Source organism: Pinus tabuliformis, chromosome 8, assembly GCF_031772625.1.
Source record: "Pinus tabuliformis cultivar Carrire ecotype Pingquan chromosome 8, CPIR1, whole genome shotgun sequence".
NCBI lineage: Eukaryota > Viridiplantae > Streptophyta > Pinopsida > Pinales > Pinaceae > Pinus > Pinus tabuliformis.
Window position 1 is genome coordinate 175,910,066 of NC_142294.1, and position 19,702 is coordinate 175,929,767.

Sequence of the window (19,702 nt, forward strand, 5' to 3'; positions counted from 1 at the left end):
TATTTTAAAATTCTTTAAATCTGTGTAACTTTAAAATAAATAATTAAAATTAAAATAATTTAATCTCTAAAATAAATTTTAAAAAAATTAAATAAATTTAAAATATTTAAAATAAATAAGTAAATATATTTGAAATGTTTTTTTTAATTGGTTTATAATATTTAAAATAAATAAATAAAATATATTTGAAATATATATATATATATATATTTCAATATTTGTACTTGTTTATATTTTATTTGTAGTGATTAATTAATATAGGTATATGTTGAAAAATATGTTTTTTTTTTTTTTGTCATTATTGTCTGAAATTTTTTAATGAGGATGAGGTTTTTGATATTTCGGCCATTGTATCTTGATGAGGAGGTTCTAATTGCTTTTTTATATATATTTTTTAACTTTTTATACAAAACTTATTTTAGAGGGTTTTACATTATCAGCTTTCATTGAATTTTTATGTATTGATTCTTAAGAAGATAAGGGTTTTTAATTGAGGGTGTATGCTTTGCTTGTTTGGTTTTTGTTCTGGTGGTCTAATGTAGATTGGATCATCGTATAATTTGTCATATATCTTGGTACTTTTTAGGTGGAAAATTGGAAGTCCTAATTAAGAAAATTATTAGGGTTTGGAACCTTTTGGAGCCATTTTGAGGCATCAAAAGATGTTTTTCGGAGTTGTAGTGATCAAAACTTGTGCCCACACCCTTGATGTTTATTTACACACTAAGACTTTTCCAACAAAGTAAAATCAACTCAATTTAAGCTTGTATGTGAAAGTCATGCCTCCCATAAGTCAACCTAACTTGTTCACCACCATGGTATGAGTAGATGTAATGTCAACCCTCATTACTCACACATGTGGGACTAGCCATGTGTGGACTTTCAATTAGATTCTAGAAGATCCAAAACCTTATCACAATTAACGGTTGAGGAAGTCAAAATCCTAACCCTAGTTGGTTATTAGACTATGTTAAATATCAGGCCACTAAGATGAGAAGGGGCTCAATTCTTAGCATCATGTTTTGTTCTATAATTTTGAGGAAAACATTTGAGAGTGATATTTTGTGAGCATGATAGAGGAGGAGGAGGATATTGTAGTAGTCGTTCAAACCATAATGTAAAAAGTAACTCTATAGTGAGTTCCCATTCCATTGTATATTCATTTTACCATTAAAGCGAAGAGTAGAGCATAGGCCTAAAATTTGAGATATGTGTTGACGGTGTTGGACCCGCCAACATGTCAGGAGATCTCCTTGGTAAGAAGTCCCAATTAGACCTCAGACTGTTTGGTGTAGGAGTCCCAACAGTGGGTCGTACGGTATCGCCTTGACCGCGGTTTCGCACAAAACAAAGTAAGATGTCCCTATTGGTAGCAAGGGTGTGACATATGCAGTAATTTAAGGAAGGTGCATGAGCCATTCTAACAGACGGAGGGTGAGGTGAGTGCGCCCCTTGGAAACCTGTGAAAGCACACAGTTAAGAAGGGAACACACAAGCAAAGATGCATCACAACATGGAAGGCAAGTAAGCTAGCAATCTAAAGTGATGGTTAAACCAACAACACATTTCAGAAAGATTCATACATACATATATAGAAAATAGCTACATATGCATGCGTAAAAAAACAGATACATATATCATTTGGAGTAAACAAGATAGCTGAAATACAATACGACATATGCATGAAACATGTTGGCTCTATTATATTAAGAAGTGTAAGTTCCAGTCATACAATAAATCCATGTCCAACCACTAGTTCCGATGGCGGAACGTTACAATCACTGTCGCTTGCTCCTCCAAAGAGATATACTAGCTCTGCGCAGTGGAGAAGCCAAGGCTCATTATAATACTTTCCAAGCTCTCTCTAAGATAGTCCTATCGAAATATTAGCTGACCAAAAGCCTATACAATGAGTTGTGAGGGACTATATATAGCAAAGGGTGTGGTGGCCCTGGACATTCCCCTTTGTGACAGTTCATCTACCCTCATGATTCTTCATCTACTATATGACTGCTACATCCAACTATCGACACTTGAAATGTAAGTTCCAGTCTATCTTTATATGATATTAGTACAACTCTGTTTCTCTAAGGTCTTTCACCAACCCCTACACCCTATCTAGCTCAATCCCATTTGATCATTGTATGTATCAGAATCTACTTGTACATAGTTCTAGTGGAAACAATATCCATGTAGATCAACATTACGCTGAGATTTTGAGTTATCCCCTTCTATTAGGGCTCGTCCAAAGTTGATTTGTCGTATTGTCGTCACATTGAGTGGATCATGTTTTTCTTATCTTTTGACTGATCTATGTTGTGTCATCAATTGTTCTAAGAGTGTGATCATGTTCAAGATTTGTCTTTGCTCACTTTGACCTCACTGATCCCCCACTTAGCCAAATTATGAAAAGTTCCTTCCTAAGCAGCAACCCTTCACTCAACCCTCTAGAACTATGCACTTCAGAGTCTCGACACTCAAGCTCAGTCCTTTCCTCTTGCAACTATGCAATGCTAGTTCTTGCCTCCAATAACTGCGCATTGCATAGTCTTAGTGCTTAACCCTCGCTCCTTGAGCTCCACAACTGCACAACTCAGCCTCCCAATCGGCTTCCTTTTTCACACTACGTAGTGTCAAGCCTCAATTTCTTAGCATGCATCCTTGAACTATGTCACTACGCATCCCTAGGCCAATCTCCCTCCAGAAATACGCATTGGGAAACTTCAAGCCTCAAGACTACCTCCTTGAGCTTCTGAACTGTGCAATCACCCTACCTTGCCTTCCTTAAATGGTGCACTACGTAGTCTCAAGCCTCGGTCCTTTCTCTTGACCTCTAGAACTTTAAACTACACAATCCCTGAGTGAGTCCCTCAGTCCAACACCCAGTTCGAACTTAGTCAGTGATTTTCATGAAGCATTTTAGACTAGGAGTTTTCAGATTGATGTCATCTCATCATTAGTTATTTCCATTTGCATGTATTATATCTTGTCTTGACAAGATGATTATGAAGGAGAAGAAGAAGGTGATTCTGCTAGAAGACACCTATGTAGTTGAAAAGACAAGTTGATCATTGAACGAGAAGATGAAAGGACACTAGATTGTGACAACAGTTGAAGATAAAGAACATAGTGAAGGCTCCATATCTTCAAGCCTCATGGAGGGGGAAGAAGAAGAACATGTACCATCTTTCAAGAAGACACAAAGATAGCAACAAAAAGAATTGCATGATATTGCCATATCATCATTTAGTCCAAGTCATCAATCTAATGTCATGTCTTGTCAAGGTGTCATGTCAAGATGTTATATGAGTCTAATGTCATGTCTTGTTGAAGGTGTGTTGTATTTTTTTTAACAATCATTGCTTCATGTGAACTATTTTGCTAGTTGATCAGTGATTTTTTCATATATACATGTTCATGTGTCTTTATTTGATCAATATTATTACTCCTCACTTAAAGGTTCATTTTTATTTCCCCTTTGGTAGAAGAACCTTGATATATTATACAACTGAACATTCCACAAGGCATACTCACTTGTTCATCTGAAAGTACACGTACATTACTCTCTTATGTTGACCATCGCAACCAAGGTAAATCTCTAAGAAAAATGGCAGTTGAGCCTTATTTCTAGAAGGGATCCTATACCACATGAGGTGAATTCTAATTAGAACTTTTCATCACAGAGACCCCCTTGCATGTTGGCAGGATCCAACCACGATCCAACACCGTCAACAAAAGGATAAATTAAATTTGTATTGGTATATCTACATAATTAATACTTTTTCTAGCTATCAATTATCCTACAAAAGATATATTATTATATTTTTCTATCCTTTGGACTTTTCTTTTGTATTGTCCATATAAATAACTACTTTCAGTGATGAATATTCTGATTTTGAGAGGTTGAACAAAGAAATACTTGGTATTTCTATTGAGAGTGTATTCTCTCACCTTGTTTGGATTCAAGATGATAGGAAAGTAGATGATTTTGGTGATTTAATATATCCTCTTATACTAATGTTACGAAGGGTATTTCAAAAGCCTAGAATGTTTTTATTGGAAATTAGGAAGTAAAATTACATGGATTTTTTATTATTGACAAGGAGAGTGTGATTCAACACTCCAAAATCAAAAAATAGTAATGGAGATTCAAATAATAATACATCTCAAGCTAATTTCTTCATGGATAACCTTCATCACCTTCAAGGATTGTTTACATTCCTTTGAGTTGCAACTATTTGGCATTGGGAGCTATCTATCTGTTTGTAAGTTCTCTTGTACTTTTTTGTTGTAAACAGGTGCATTTTTGGTAGAAGCTAACATCCCTCACCTTTTGATATTGAGTTGTTAAAATAATGGCCAAAATTGATGATTTATTAGATTTATTAAGCACCCTAATCCTGCCTATTGCCGACGACATAGTCAAAATCAACAAGGCATCTCTCACTAATATTTAAATTTGTTTACAACATGCATAAGACAATTTTGAGTTTTTATAGCTCGAATATCAGCTCTAATGACGTGAACTATAATAGAAGAGTTATAATTATAAATTGTTTCTTATTCAAAACAATTATTTATTTGAGATTGATTCCCATTAGCAGTCAACATTTGATCATATCTGTGAGGCCATTTCAAGAGCATTTTTACATGAATATATAGAGTTTTAGCCTGAACTTCCTAAGCCCATCATTAGACCTTGGGAAGAACTTATCATCAACAAAAATAGAACTAGTCTCAGATATTAAAATTGTGTGTCCTTTCAAATTCCATACTATTCCAAACCGATCCAATTTCAGAGTGTTGGGTTCCTTCAAGACAATTCATCTTCACCTACTCCTCTTCCATAGCCACTTCAATTTTTTAGACACCAACATTGTGATCAATTTGGCTATGTGAAAGATTAGTGTTTTGATCATCACCCTTGTGAGCACTGTGGAAAACATACTCATCATTAAGACATATTTTCTAGACACAAGATTGTTACAAGAGAGAAGATTCACCTTGGATGAATCACTTCCTAGAAATGGTCTTCAACAACCAAGCAAATATACCATTCATACCTTAGATTTCATTCTTGAGTATTGTCATACCTTATAGTGGGAATATTTTCATCTTCTCACCTTGCATCTGACATGGGGAATTGATGGGAAGCTACTAGTTTTAAAGTTATATCAAACAAATCTAAGCCATAGCCTAAACCAGAGCCAACTGCCAAAGCCTGGAGCTAGAGTTAGCTAGAGCCAAAGTCAGAGTTGTGCCTAGAGACATATTCATGTCCATGAGGATGATTTGGTTGGTGGTCTACCTTAAACCACTACCTATAGAAGACTTTAGTTTCTACTATGCATATCATCAATTTGTGTTCATATTTAAACCATCATCATGGAGCACTTCCACTATGTAGAAGACTTCAACTTCTAACCATATTTAGAATTGTTCCAAGAACTACTATGAGCCAAGTTCCATAGTTGGTGGCCAACCTTAAACCACCATTAGTAGAAGGCTTTGACTTATGATACCTCATTTGGTTTATTGTCTTCCTTAAACCACCATTTCAAAGAGCACATATAGCCATCAAATACCATACACTTTTGTATTTTATCTCTCTTGTTGGACCTACATACACCCCTTCGAGTTAGGGGGGAGTGTTTGAAACACAATCCACTTGGGTTATGTAAATTCGGCTCATTTACTTGAATGAAAGGTGAAAAAACTCAAGTGAAGGCCAATAGTCATGTAAGAATCCAATTGACCTCTTAGAATATGAAAACCAAGGGTCAAAAAAATTGTATATTTATATTTTGTGAGTAATATGTATCACACGATTTACCAAGTTAATCTATTATTTGGTGTGTGTTCAACAAAAAACAATATACCTTATCATATCCTCCTCATAATATTTGGTATTTCTCCCATTGAAAGTATGGTTGTGATTATCTACCTAATGGATAAGAACAAACAAATAAAATTAAAGACAATAGGCTTCCTAATATTGCTTCAAATTCCAATCAAAGTCACTTATGACTTAAGAGGGGATGGCATGAAGATGTTAAATCTTGGCTAAATCGTTGGAGAATAAAGGAGGAGGTCACTATGTACAATATTGATACCATTAAACTTAAGCAGAAATAATGGTGTCGTCATGAAATATAGGAGAAGATAAATTAATATACTATTAAGTGGTCATTAACCCCAAACTAGAACATGAAAAGTATATCTTTAGTTTAGTTAGCTTAAAGAAGGAAATTAATAGCGTGAAAATGAATGAATTCTTATGAACTTGATATTAAAACGTGGCACTAGAGAATTCCTAAATCATCATAGAATGAAAGAATTTATCATTTTTTTTATGCTACAAAGCTGGAGGATGAAACCAACAACATCTGTGAACTAATGGTAGCCCACACATTGATCTTGAGACTTGCTCATGAGGATGGGGTCTTAAACATTTAAATCTTTGGAGATTTGCTACTAGGAAATTGTTCTAAGAATCTTCACATTGAAACCTTATTTTAATGATATTTTTTCGATTACATCAATCTTCTCACATATTTCCTTTTCACATATCTATAGCGACAAAAACATGATTGTTAATGGACTTTGGAACAAGGTTAGAACATGGAACCTAGTTTATTTTTGAATAGCTAGAGGGGACTATCACAGAATATGCTCATGATCAATGTCTTTAAAGATTTTTTCTAAATTCAGGCTTCTCTGATCCATATTACATTAAGAAGAGTATTTTTGGTAGGAATCACATAAGAGAAAAAAATCCCTACGCGTTTCGAACCAGCTAGTGTGGTTCATCATCAGGACCAGATGAAATCACAGATCATGGCACATGCTTAAAAAAAGGGTGATGTAGATTCCTTTTGTTTTGGTTTTACTCATTTTTTATGTATAAATATGGGATAACATGATGTTTGGTCAATTTATAGGAAGAGGCCTTCCCTATGAGTTACCCTCCCCCCTTCCTTGAGCTATTGAATGAAAATTGTGCCTTGAGTAGGTAAAAGAAGTTAGGAAATTTTTTAAAAGATACAGTTACAAAGCAAGTTGATGAAATTTGATTATCCTAAATTGAACAATGTAAGGTTGTAAAAGCAATTTTTAGGAATGCTACATGCATATGTGGTATTGTAATTTTGTTATTATTAATAAAATTACAAATCTTTTTCTTTGAAAAATAAGAAATTGGAGAATGAAAAGCACTCCTCTAAAATCTCTCTTTTATATATATATATATATATATATATATATATATTAATTATAAGATTTCAATTTCAAAATTTATGAAACAATATCAACCTTCCTATTTTATCAATTTATAAAATCTATGGAAATTTAGGAGAATTTTTCTCCATTCCTTAGAAAAAAAATAAAAAAAATTCATTACCATATTTTCAAAACTTCATAAAACAAAATTAATCTTAATATATGATAATGAACATCATCATCATAAAATGCTATTAATATTTATATATAACTAATAAAATATTACTATTAGCTTAAAAGTTTTTTCTTTTATACAATGGATTCAAATTATTTTTCATCTTAATTAATTAATTAATTTTTGGAGAAAAATCACATTACAATACTTTTGTCGACCAGTTTCGAACCAATGAGTGTGGTTCATTGTGAGGAAAAGTTGAAGAATCAGATCATAGCTGCATTGTAAATAGGGAGAGCAGATCTTCCAATGGCTATATTTTACTAGGAAACGACTATATTGGACCAACGACTATATTTGACTGAGAAATTTGCCTGCCAACCTGACAGGGAAAGGGACATTAAAAGTTATTTTTGTTATAATTATTACCAATATTGAATAAAGGTAAAGTTTGTATTTAATAATCAAGAGTCTGAATCCATTAGCTATTAATAGGCCTTTTCTCTAATTATAATTATATAAATAAATCGTTAGTTAATTATTATGTTAGTTTTTGTTATATTTATTACCAAACAATAATTGTTTGTATTAACTACCAAGATCACTAACCTATTAATAGACCTACTTACTACTAAAACCACCTAAATAAAAACATTAATCATTAATCTAATATGCATTATATAAAAAAAATTATATAATACTTTTGTCAACGTGTTTCGCTGGTTCTAAAGGCGTCGACAAAAGTATTATAATGTGATTTCCGCCCAAAAATGTTCTCAAAAATTAATTTACTTATTTATTTATTTTTCGAGGAAATATTTAAGTAGATCCACCTAAAGGGATCACATCATGTTTCGTTTCGAGGAAATATTTAAGTAGATCCACCTAAAGGGATCACATCATGTTTTGTTGGTTCGAAACCCGTCGAGAAAACTATTATAATGTGATAAGTATTATAATGTGATTTTCGCCCAAAAATCTTCTCAAAAATTAATTAATTAATTAATTAATTTTTTGAGGAAATATTTAAGTAGATCCACCTAAAGGGATCACATCATGTTTCGTTGGTTCGAAACCCTTCGAAAAAAGTATTATAATGTGATTTTCGCCCAAAAATCTTCTCAAAAATTAATTAATTAATTTATTTATTTTTCGAGGAAATATTTAAGTAGATCCACCTAAAGGGATCACATCATGTTCGCTTATTAGCAGCCTAACCCTAAAGTTATGGAGGACCTCCCATTAGTAAAATGCTTTAGTAATGAAAACTCACCCATTAAACTAACCATCAAAACTATTTTTCATATTAACTATTCATACTATGAATTCAATTTATTTTTCATCTTAATTATTCATAACGTTTAAGAATATTTATTAACACACCATTCTCAACCTGCCATTTTAAAAGCATTTCAATTCCACTGTTTCATGTTATTTCCCAGTACAGGAACCTATTTTAATTTTATCTATAATTGTGTATACACATAGAATGCCACTAAATTTGTCACCTTTTTAAGTTTCCATGACACATAAGTATTTTTTCATTTAGTTGCTTCAATATTGATAAATTTTCATTTATATATAATTAGTACAACCACATTAAAAATATTAATGTGGTTATATAACATATAACAAAAAAAATTAAGTTGTCTTTAGTGCAATTTTTTGGACTTTCCTACGTCAGAAGGTAGAAAATTTTGAGGTGAAATCTTGATTTGAGTTATTTAAACTGGTTTTTTGGCTGTATATATAGATTCAACACCTTGAAAAACCCCTTGAGCGCTTCAATTGTGCATATCAAACTTGTGATTTCAATAAATTCTACAGGATTTTAGAGAAATTAGACTCAAAAACCCCACTTGAAAAGCTTCCAAAAAGTCGCACTAAAGACAGCTCCAAAAAAATTATTGCAACACAAACAATGATTTACCAATGCACACATTTACCTGATTAACCAGGTATAAAAAGGTTATGGGTCAACTTTAACATGAGGGAAAAAATTAATGACACATTTTATTGTAAAATGGACCATTTTGGTAAATAAAATTTGATTTTATATTAATTTCCCTATCTAATTAAAATATGAACTTATTAAAATTAGAGTAATCTCAAACCCCTAAAAAAATTGATGAGTAAAAGCCACATGACACTAATTTAATTTTTTAAATTTATTAAAATCAATACAACCTAACAAATTTTGTAACACACTAAACATATTAATAAAAAAATATATACTAAACATGATTAAAAAAATAATAATTAATTAAAAATAAGTTATGATATTTCATCCAAATTTCATGCCATTAATAATAAAGCGCGTTAATGGGACCCTCATACGTTTTTAGGCGAGTCCTATTTCAGAGCCCATTAAAACATAAATGCTTCTAAGATACAAGGGAAATAACAGTTTTCTTGCTGCTAAAACTCCAAAGTCAATTTTGAAGGAAATATAAATACAAACAAACTGCTATACTCCCAGCATGTCAGACTGCATTTATGTTTCAATGGGGTCTGAAATAAAACTCGCCTACGCTTTTACTCAATCAAGAATGATGAGGTTCGTGCCTTTTCACATGTGCGCATTCCTCTGCTCCGTCATTCAACTTTTTTCTGACAACGGGTCTCGCAACGTGCGATTAGTTTGTTCGTGAGTCTAGAGCAGCCTTTGTTGACTAAAGACAATTCTTATAAAAAAAAGAATATTGACCTCATTGTTTGTAATGGACCACGCCTTCTGATTACTTTGTAATAAAATTTTGTATTCTGATAACTTTGTAATAAAATTTTGTAAATTATTCATTGAAATAACATGGCTTGTCACCGTCAGTATGTTGCGTGTAAATGCAGTGCTACAGGGGACATCAAAGTCAATGGCACTATAGTAAAGTGAAAATATTTAAAACAAATAAAGCATGTAAAATGCAAATCGAAGCTGCAACGACGATATCACTTTTAACATTGTAATTTCTGTTTCATGTCAAATATATTACTGGCCCTGCTCAGCAACCACGAATTATCATTTTTCGGTTTTACCCTGCTTCATAAATCCTCTTAAACTCGATTTACTCAAAAACACAAGATTACATTTCTAGGTTTCCAAAATAAAGAATTCTCTTTTGTGATTGGTCCGAATGACTTGAGTATTTCTAAAAATAAAAAAAATATTTAAAAAAATCGGTTTAAAAATCAATGGATGCGCGAATCTAGCGAGGGGTGGATTTTGCAGCTTTGAATGCCTATTGGCTCTCCCATACATCGTCGCATTTGTTGACTTCCATAACATCCGTTGTGGATATTACTAAACAGAATTGTTGTTTTACTATAGGTTTTTCTGGTTAATTTTTTTTATAATCTGGTCAGAATTTATTGAAATCATAAGTTTTATAGGTAATTTTTTGCAATTGAAGTGTCCTAAGTATTTTCCAGGATGTTGAATCCATATACAGTCAAAAAACTAGTTTAAATAACACAAATCAAGATTTCATCTCAAATTTTTCCAGGGCACCCCAAATCCCTAATAAACCAGCAGTTCCTGTTCGAATCTCCAAGATGATACACAAAAGGAGTTGTGTTAAGTGTGATTTTTTTACTGTGTTGGAATTTGGCGAAAAGAATTGAATTTTTTTTAGATTGTGCTAGCAAAAAAATTGAGGTGAAATCTTGATTTGCGTTATTTAAACTGATTTTTTGACATTATATAGATTTAGCACACTGTAAAAATTTTAAGTCACTTAAATTAAGTAGGGTTACCCATCAAACTTGTGATTTTAATAAATTCCTGCTTATTTTTAAAGAAATTAGACAAAAAAAATCTTATCAAAAAAACTTCCAAAAAATCTCCCTAAAAATAATTCCTTACACAAAATAATAAATTTCATGAAAATAAATATATATATCTTATTGCGCAAAAAATATACATATATTAATATTTCACAGCGAAGTGGATGCAAGTTGGCATCCGATCATATTTCTCTCGAACTGTTTAATTAAGGGAGCTACAGCTTTCATGGAACCGTCATATAAATATGGAGTTCTTCCCACCCAAGTCACGTTGTTTATCATCGATGGTTTTACCCATTCAGTGCAGGGCTCTCCTCTATGGTTGATGGTGTTATGATAATGGTAAAACATCATCTTATCCTCTGTCCTATGCTCTGTTCTTCCTTTCAGATTCTTGGACATATGGACTCCAGTCGCCGACACTTTTCTGGCCTGCACTGCATATTTGCGATCTCTTTTTGCTCCTCTTTGCACATATCTAAATACGAGCTTCTCAATTTCCCATTCGCTGCACCATACAATTATCATCATCACATTCAATTTCAAACTCAAGAAACATAGTGACAACATTTATTTGAAATCACCATAACACCTACCTGGAATCAGTACTGTTGGCAGAGTCGTTGCGCCTATGCTGATTCTGCAAGCAAATCTTGGACATGGTATATTGCTTAAAGGTGATCTGAGTATAATTAGAGAGCTCATTCACTACAGATCGCAGAGATTTCCCCTGAAAAATATAGAAATACTCATCTACATCGAAGAAAAAGGTCCAATTCGCCGTGAATTTGTACCTATGCAAACAATCATTCACAACCAGAAACTGATTATGATAATACCCATCATATTGTTCCTGCTCACTTATATCCTGCAATGTCACACGACCTGCTCGAATCCATGGTTCCAACACCTTTCTAACTTGGGGATGGACTCCACCAGCATCGTGAAAAACAAAATGCGATCGAGGGCCAAAGAATTTGGCATGATAAGCCATCCACTCTCTCATTCTCTGAGGACTCAGGTCACCATACAGGGAGGATCCACAGTAAAGGTAATCATAGGGAGGAGCCTGGCTATAAACAGAGCCATTGTAGCTACCTTTTTCTTCTGTGAGAGCAACGATCCTCTCTGGTTTCTCGGACTCGCTGCCATTGAATGCGTGAACAACGAGGTCTCCACCGTTGCCATCGGTGCCCACGCTCTCAGGAAACACGCACCTAAGAACCACGACTGTGTAAACTCGGCCATAGCCCTCATCTGGGAGCATTTTATAGGCCTTGCCCTTCATTTTCCCAGCAGATGAATTCTTGGGTATCCATTCGCATTCAAATCGTGGCTTCCCAAAAACGTGCAGAACCTTTGAAGCAAGCCCAACCACAGCAAACGTGGCGGGGCCTCATCTGTATGCTCCCATTTGGATGAACAAGTATGGAGCATTCCCATATGGACGAAACACCCGCTTGATGATATTTTCTTGCTCAATTGCTTCGGTGGTGGGGTTTTTCGCGCTACTGTTATGAATAATATTAGGGTTAGTCGTGTGATTCAGCGCCTCGTCCATTTTTCTGATTTGGACACTGTATCCAAAAGGATTGGAATCATCCTCCAGAGATGTTGAACCAGTGATATTTTTACCCAACAGATTTTCAATTACAAATTACAACAGAAAACTCACACAAATAGACAGGTAGAAACACTAGCAAAACGTGAGACAAAGGTCACATGACTTCATCAATTAATTTACTCAATTACATCACACTTATATAGGAAACTCAATTCTGTTCAACCACTCATAACTAATTATTCTGTTCAACCACTCATAACTAACTATTCTGTTCAACCACTCATAACTAACTAATTCTATTTCTGCATTATTCTCACATCCTCCCTTAATGGAGAAATGGATTCTCTACAATACCTAACTGACTTCTAAAAACTTCAAATTTGATTTTACCAAGGGGCTTAGTAAATATATCAGCCACATTGTCCTTGGTGTTACAAAATATCAATCCAATTTCTTTGGACTCAATTTTCTCACGTACAAAGTGGTACTGTAACTCAACGTGTTTTGTTCTAGCATGGTAAACTGGATTATGTGCTAATTTGATAGCACTCTGATTATCACAATTGATACATGTTGCACCACTTTGCGCTTCTTCAAGATCAGCAAGAACTCTCCGCAACCAAATAGCTTCACAGGTGGCATTGGTCAAAGCTTTGTACTCTGATTCTGTTGAAGATAAAGAAACAGTTGGCTGTTTCTTACTACTCCAAGATACGACCCCTGATCCAATATGAAATGCATAGCCAGAGGTAGATCGTCTATCATCTGGATTTCCTGCCCAATCTGAATCAGAAAAACCTGTCAGTACAACATCAGATACATCAGTATACATAATACCAAGATTCACTGTTCCCTTTAAGTATCGGAGAACTTTCTTTGCAGCATTCCAGTGATTTCCTGAAGGCTTAGCCATGAATTGACTAAGGATACTGACTGAGTATGCAATGTCTGGCCTGGTAGTGGTGAGATAGTTCAAACTTCCCACTAACTGACGATATAATGTTCCATCTGCCTCTTTCGAACCATCTTCTTTGTACAACTTTGCATTCTGTTCTAAGGGAGTTGACATAGCTTTACAATCTGTCATATTGAACTTTTTAAGAATCTCCTTTGTATATTTGCTTTGAGTGATCAAAGTTTTACCAGTTTCTCTCCATACCTCAATGCCCAAACAGTAATGCATTTCACCCAAATCTTTCATTTCAAAAACCTGTGACAACTGAACTTTAATTTCTTCAATTAACTTGTGAGCACTGCCTGTTATAATGAGATCATCCACATATAAAGATATTAAAGCAACATGTCCTTTTTCATCTTTCTTAACATACAAGTTAGGATCATTTTTGCTTTTCACAAACCCATTCTGAAGAAAGAAAGTATCAATCTTTACATACCATGATCTTGGTGCCTGTTTCAAACCATACAATGCCTTTCTTAACCTGCAAACCAGATGCTCCTGTCCCTGTTTGACAAACCCTTCAGGTTGAACCAAATAAACTTCTTCCTGTAAATCACCATTTAGAAAAGCAGATTTGACATCCATTTGATGTATATTCCAATTATGTTTTGTGGCTAAGGTAATCAGTAATCTAATTGTATTCAACTTAGCTACTGGTGCAAAAGTGTCTTCATAATCAATGCCCTCCTGTTGAGCATATCCTTTTGCTACTAATCTTGCCTTAAATTTATCAATTGTACCATCTGCTTTAAATTTTGTTTTATACAACCATTTGCTTCCAATTGGAACTTTATTTTCAGGAAGTTCCACTAATTCCCATGTTTGATTTTTCATAATAGAAGCATACTCATCATTCATAGCATTAATCCATGGTTCATGTTGTTTAGCCTGCTCATAATCAATTGGTTCTTCAACATTCATTATATTAGACATTAAGGCATAGTCTCTATACCTTTCAGGAAGCCGAGTCTGTCGGGACGACCTTCTTGGTGTGGGTGTTTCATCCATGATCCGTCGGCTTTGAGGTGTATCACCCCCTTGTGATAACTCACTGCTGCTAGATGTGCTCGTACTGCTGCTATCATCCTGATCCTGTACCTGTACCTGGACCTGTTCCTGTTCCTGCTTAATCAAAGTATCAAGCTTGATATGTGCATCATTAGAAATATGCCATGTATCATCCTTTGTATTACTTTTATCAGTCTGCTCATGAAACAATACATCACGACTTGCAAATAGTTTATGGGAACTTGGATCAAACAATTTATAGGCTTTCTGATCCGTACAATATCCAATGAAAATACACTTGATGGACTTGGCATCAAGTTTTCTTCTGTTAGCTTCAGGAATATGAGCAAAAGCAGTACATCCAAAGACTTTGAAATGACTCACATCAGGTTTATAACCATAAAGAACCTCAAAAGGAGTTTGAAAAACTAATTTTTTAGTGGGACATCGATTCTTCAGATAAACATCAGTGTTAATGGCTTCTGCCCAGAAACCATTAGAGATGTTCTTACCTTGCAGCATACTACGAGCAGATTCCACCAAGGTTCTATTCCATCGCTCAGCAACACCATTTTGCTGAGGGGTATGTGGCACTGTGAACTGTTGTTGAATTCCATTAGATTTACAATAGGTGTTAAATGCTTTTGATTTATACTCACCCCCTTGATCAGATCTGAGTATTTTAATGCACTTTCCTGTTTGTTTTTCAACCATATTTCGAAACTCTTTAAAATACTCAAATATATCACTTTTCCTCCTAATGAAATAGACCCAGGTATATCTAGATCTATCATCAATAAAAATAACAAAGTATGTAGCACCACCAAGGGACCTAGTTTGCATAGGGCCACATACATCAGTGTGAATTAATTCAAGTATATCATACTTTCGTTTCTCAGTATGAACAGGAAACTCTTCTCTATGCTGCTTACCAAGTGCACAAGCTTCACATGGTAAATGTTCACACTTCATAACAGGAAGACCTTCAACCATTGATTTCCTTTGTAACAACGATAAATCATTGTAATTTAGGTGCCCATACCTGTGATGCCATAATTCTGCTGTCGATGTCTCTTGGGATGTCAATGCAACATGGCGCTTGACTGTCACATCCAATCTGTATAATCCTCCAACCCTGGTACCTGTAGAAACAACCTTGTAGTGGTCCTGAACATCTTTCACTATACACCCCAATTTACCAAATTCTACTTTTAAATGATTATCAGTGATAGCGGAAACAGATAGCAAATTCTTTTTAAGAGCAGGTACATACATCACATTATGAATCTGTCGCATTTGTCCATTAGGTAAGTACACATTTACTATGCCATAGCCTTGAACTTTAAGTGACCTATCATCTCCTAGGTAAATGTGTGTACCATCAGATTTCTCATAATATTTATCATACCATTCTTTATTACAAGTCATGTGTGCCGATGCACCAGAATCTATAAACCAAGTATTCTCATCATCAGTTTCAGCAGACAATGCAGCATCAGAAAGAAATAACTTAAGATTTTTAAATCCATCATTCACTGAGGTGTCTTTGTTTGTGTAATTTCCATTATGCCTGCTATGTCTTTGATTTGATTCATTATTCTTTCTCCTATAGCAATCTTTTGCCAGATGTCCAGGTTTTCCACAATAATGACATACAATGTTCCTTTTAACATAAGAATCAGGAGGTGCCATACCTTTCTGCTTTGCTTGAAAACGGCCTCTGTTTCTGTCCCATGGTCTCCCTCGGAATGATTTTTGGCCTCTTGCAGTCAAAGCCAAATCAGAACCATTTGACTCCAGTTCAAAAGTTTTCATGCGCTCTTCTTCTTGAAGAAGAATTCCAGCCAATTCTTCAAATGTAGGGGGTGTCGGTCTAGCTGAGAGAGCTGAAATAAAGACTTTATAGTCTGGGACTAACCCCTTTAAAGTAACAGTTACCAAGTCTGTACTAGAAACCTTTTCACCAATATCACCAAGCTTATCACTAAAGTCTTTAATTTGGGAAACAAAGTTACTAATGCTTTCATTGGCATCCATTTTGATAGATAGCAGCTTTGTTTTTAAAAATAAAATACGGTTTGCATTAGAAGTTTCATACAAACCTTTGAGAGTGTCCCATGTCGCCTTTGAAGTTTCACAGTCCCGAATGTGAGGAATAATATTGTCCTTCACTGACATGCGTAGCAGCACCCTTGCTTTTATTTCACGCTTCTCCCAATCTTGAGTGTTAGTAGGAGGTTGAGGCTTGGTCTCGTCACCCTTGACAATCGGCCAGAGATTGTATGCTTCCAATACTGTGATGATCTTAAATTTCTAATTTACATAGTTTTCTCCATCAAGTTTTGAAGACTCATTTAAATATGAATCTGCAAGAGGATTAGCCATTTCGCCACCAATGACCAAATTCAATAAACTTCAAACAAAACTTACAAACTTGCTCCCTTTTGTTTTAAAATACCCAGAACAAATATAAATTTGTTCAACTCACATAAAACTGCACAGCCCCGTTCACTTCTGAATTTGTTCAACTCACAATTTAAAAAAAAAAAACAACGGTAGGAGGAGCCTCCAATTAAGCTTCTTACACACGCTATTTAAAAAAAAACTCTAAAGATCCTGGAAGAGGAGAAAACGGCCAAAGACAGCCTGAATCTCCAGCACTTATAACACCTCAATGACAGCGAGTTTACTTCGCGGAAAACGAGACACGAAGCACCAAGAACGACTAGAATATAAAAGCTGACCAGCAAGAACTATAGCAAATGCTACCGCATATATTTCACCTGTTTATACTTATTATCTATTGATGGAAAAGCATGGAGAATTAACCGTGACAAGTGGCTCTTCACCGTTCCAGACTTTGGACAAGATCCGTTGACGGGTTTGTGGCTCTTCACCGTTCCAGACTTGGCTCTTCACCGTTTGGCTCTTCACTTCCAGACTCGACGCACTCCACACAGCACTCCACTGTTCTGGCAGCACGCGGACGGTTCTGGACAGCACTGTTCTGGCAGCACGCGGACGGTTCTGGACAGCACACAGCAATGACACACAGCACTCCACGCAGCCGTCTTGAGGTCGACAACACACAGCAATGACACACAGCACTCCACGCAGCCGTCTTGAGGTCTCTTCACGCACACTTCACGCACACTCTAATGGACACTTCACGCACACTCTAATGGACACTTCACGCACACTCTAATGGCAGAGTCACTCCCTGCCCACGAAGAGAAGAGAGGCGCAAACAAAAGAGCTCTGGCTCTGATACCAAATTACAAATTACAACAGAAAACTCACACAAATAGACAGGTAGAAACACCAGCAAAACGTGAGACAAAGCTCACATGACTTCATCAATTAATTTACTCAATTACATCACACTTATATAGGAAACTCAATTCTGTTCAACCACTCATAACTAATTATTCTGTTCAACCACTCATAACTAACTATTCTGTTCAACCACTCATAACTAACTAATTCTATTTCTGCATTATTCTCACATTTTCTTGGTGTGTAAACAGGGCTGCTACCAGAAAAACCCCCATAACCACGATCACCCACATGAGAACCTTGGTCTCGATGCGCCATATAGAAATAAACCCAGGGATACCATCCTTTTCTTTGCCCTTCCCCATTGAGATGATGCCAGCAACCTAAAGCCAAAAACTCGTCACTAGCCGGAGTGATGGGTGGGCCGAGTACACAGTGAAAAAGTACAAGCCAAGACCAGATGGTTGTACAGAAAACAACAGAAGCGTCCCCTCCCTATCTATTCTTTAGGTTTCCTCCTCAAATTTCTGTGAATTACCCCACCGATCACCGTTTCCTTCCATCAACCTCATGTATTGATCCGCTAATTGACAACAACGCTAATGTACGGATCTGTAAATGTTTTATTTTTATTATTATTATTTTTGATGTCAGTGTTTTCGTTCCATTTATTTACGTAACGAATATATATTTTCTATATCATTATTGATTCTCGTTTTAATAAAAGTATTATTTTTACAATGATTATAATGATATTATATAAGCAGACTCTTCATGTCTACTGGATAATGAAAAAACTGCTAAATGGAACAAGTAGCCATGGAAATGGCTGAATTATCTCAGGGAATTCCAAATCATACGGAACATTCAAAACACCTTGTTATGCAGGATAAGAAGATGGAAGAAATACAGCAACAGTTAAAAACCAGCAATTCTGGTATCAAGAAAGAGATGGAGCAGAAGAGATGGAGCAGCAGGAAGGCACATTGGACCAGCAAATGAAGACATGTTAATTAGAGGTTTTTAAAAATCTTTTTGAGTTAAAGTTATTTAATTGTAGCTTCTTTTTGTAATACAAAATGCAAACACGAAACTATGATAATCTCTATGAGTGTTTAGTTTATAAAGCATGGATAGACAGAATCAGGACTTTTTATTTTTGGATGGCCATTAAAAATTTAAAGTGGCCAATAAACCCGGTTTCCTCTCGGAGCGGGTTGAGGTCACCATGATTATGTAGTGGTTTCAATTCGAATTAATAGAAAAAAAAGATCTCTCCCTAACTTACAAAAAAAATATTCCCTTAAATCATTTTTTTAACCTTTCTAATTTTATTACGGTGAATAGAATTACATCTAAGTCGCTATATGTCATTCCGTATAAACACCTTTCTACGTTCCCGAAAAAATACCACCATTTTCATATAAGACACGTTACATTCGTGTTATCTAAAAAAAAATCAATATAGCATTAATATGCGCATTTTTCATATCGCATAAATAAAATAGTAATTAATTATTGCCAAAGTGTCTTAAGAAATTTGGTTTGCGGGTCTTCGAAGAAATTTCAATATACTTAATAAATCAATTTAATTTATTTAAAGAATAATTTAAATATTTTAATAATAGCGTTTAATTTATAATGCTATTAATATTAATTTTTTGTTTATTTATATTGTTTTTTATAGATTAAATTAGTAATTGTTAATAGACTTTAGTTTAGG

General features: G+C 34.7%; 1 pseudogene; it reads right to left on the minus strand.

Moving 5' to 3' along the window:
- Positions 1 to 11,323: 11,323 nt before the first annotated feature.
- On the minus strand, positions 11,324 to 12,734 carry LOC149234701 (galactan beta-1,4-galactosyltransferase GALS1 pseudogene; annotated as a pseudogene).
- Between the last annotated feature and the right edge of the window lie 6,968 nt (positions 12,735 to 19,702).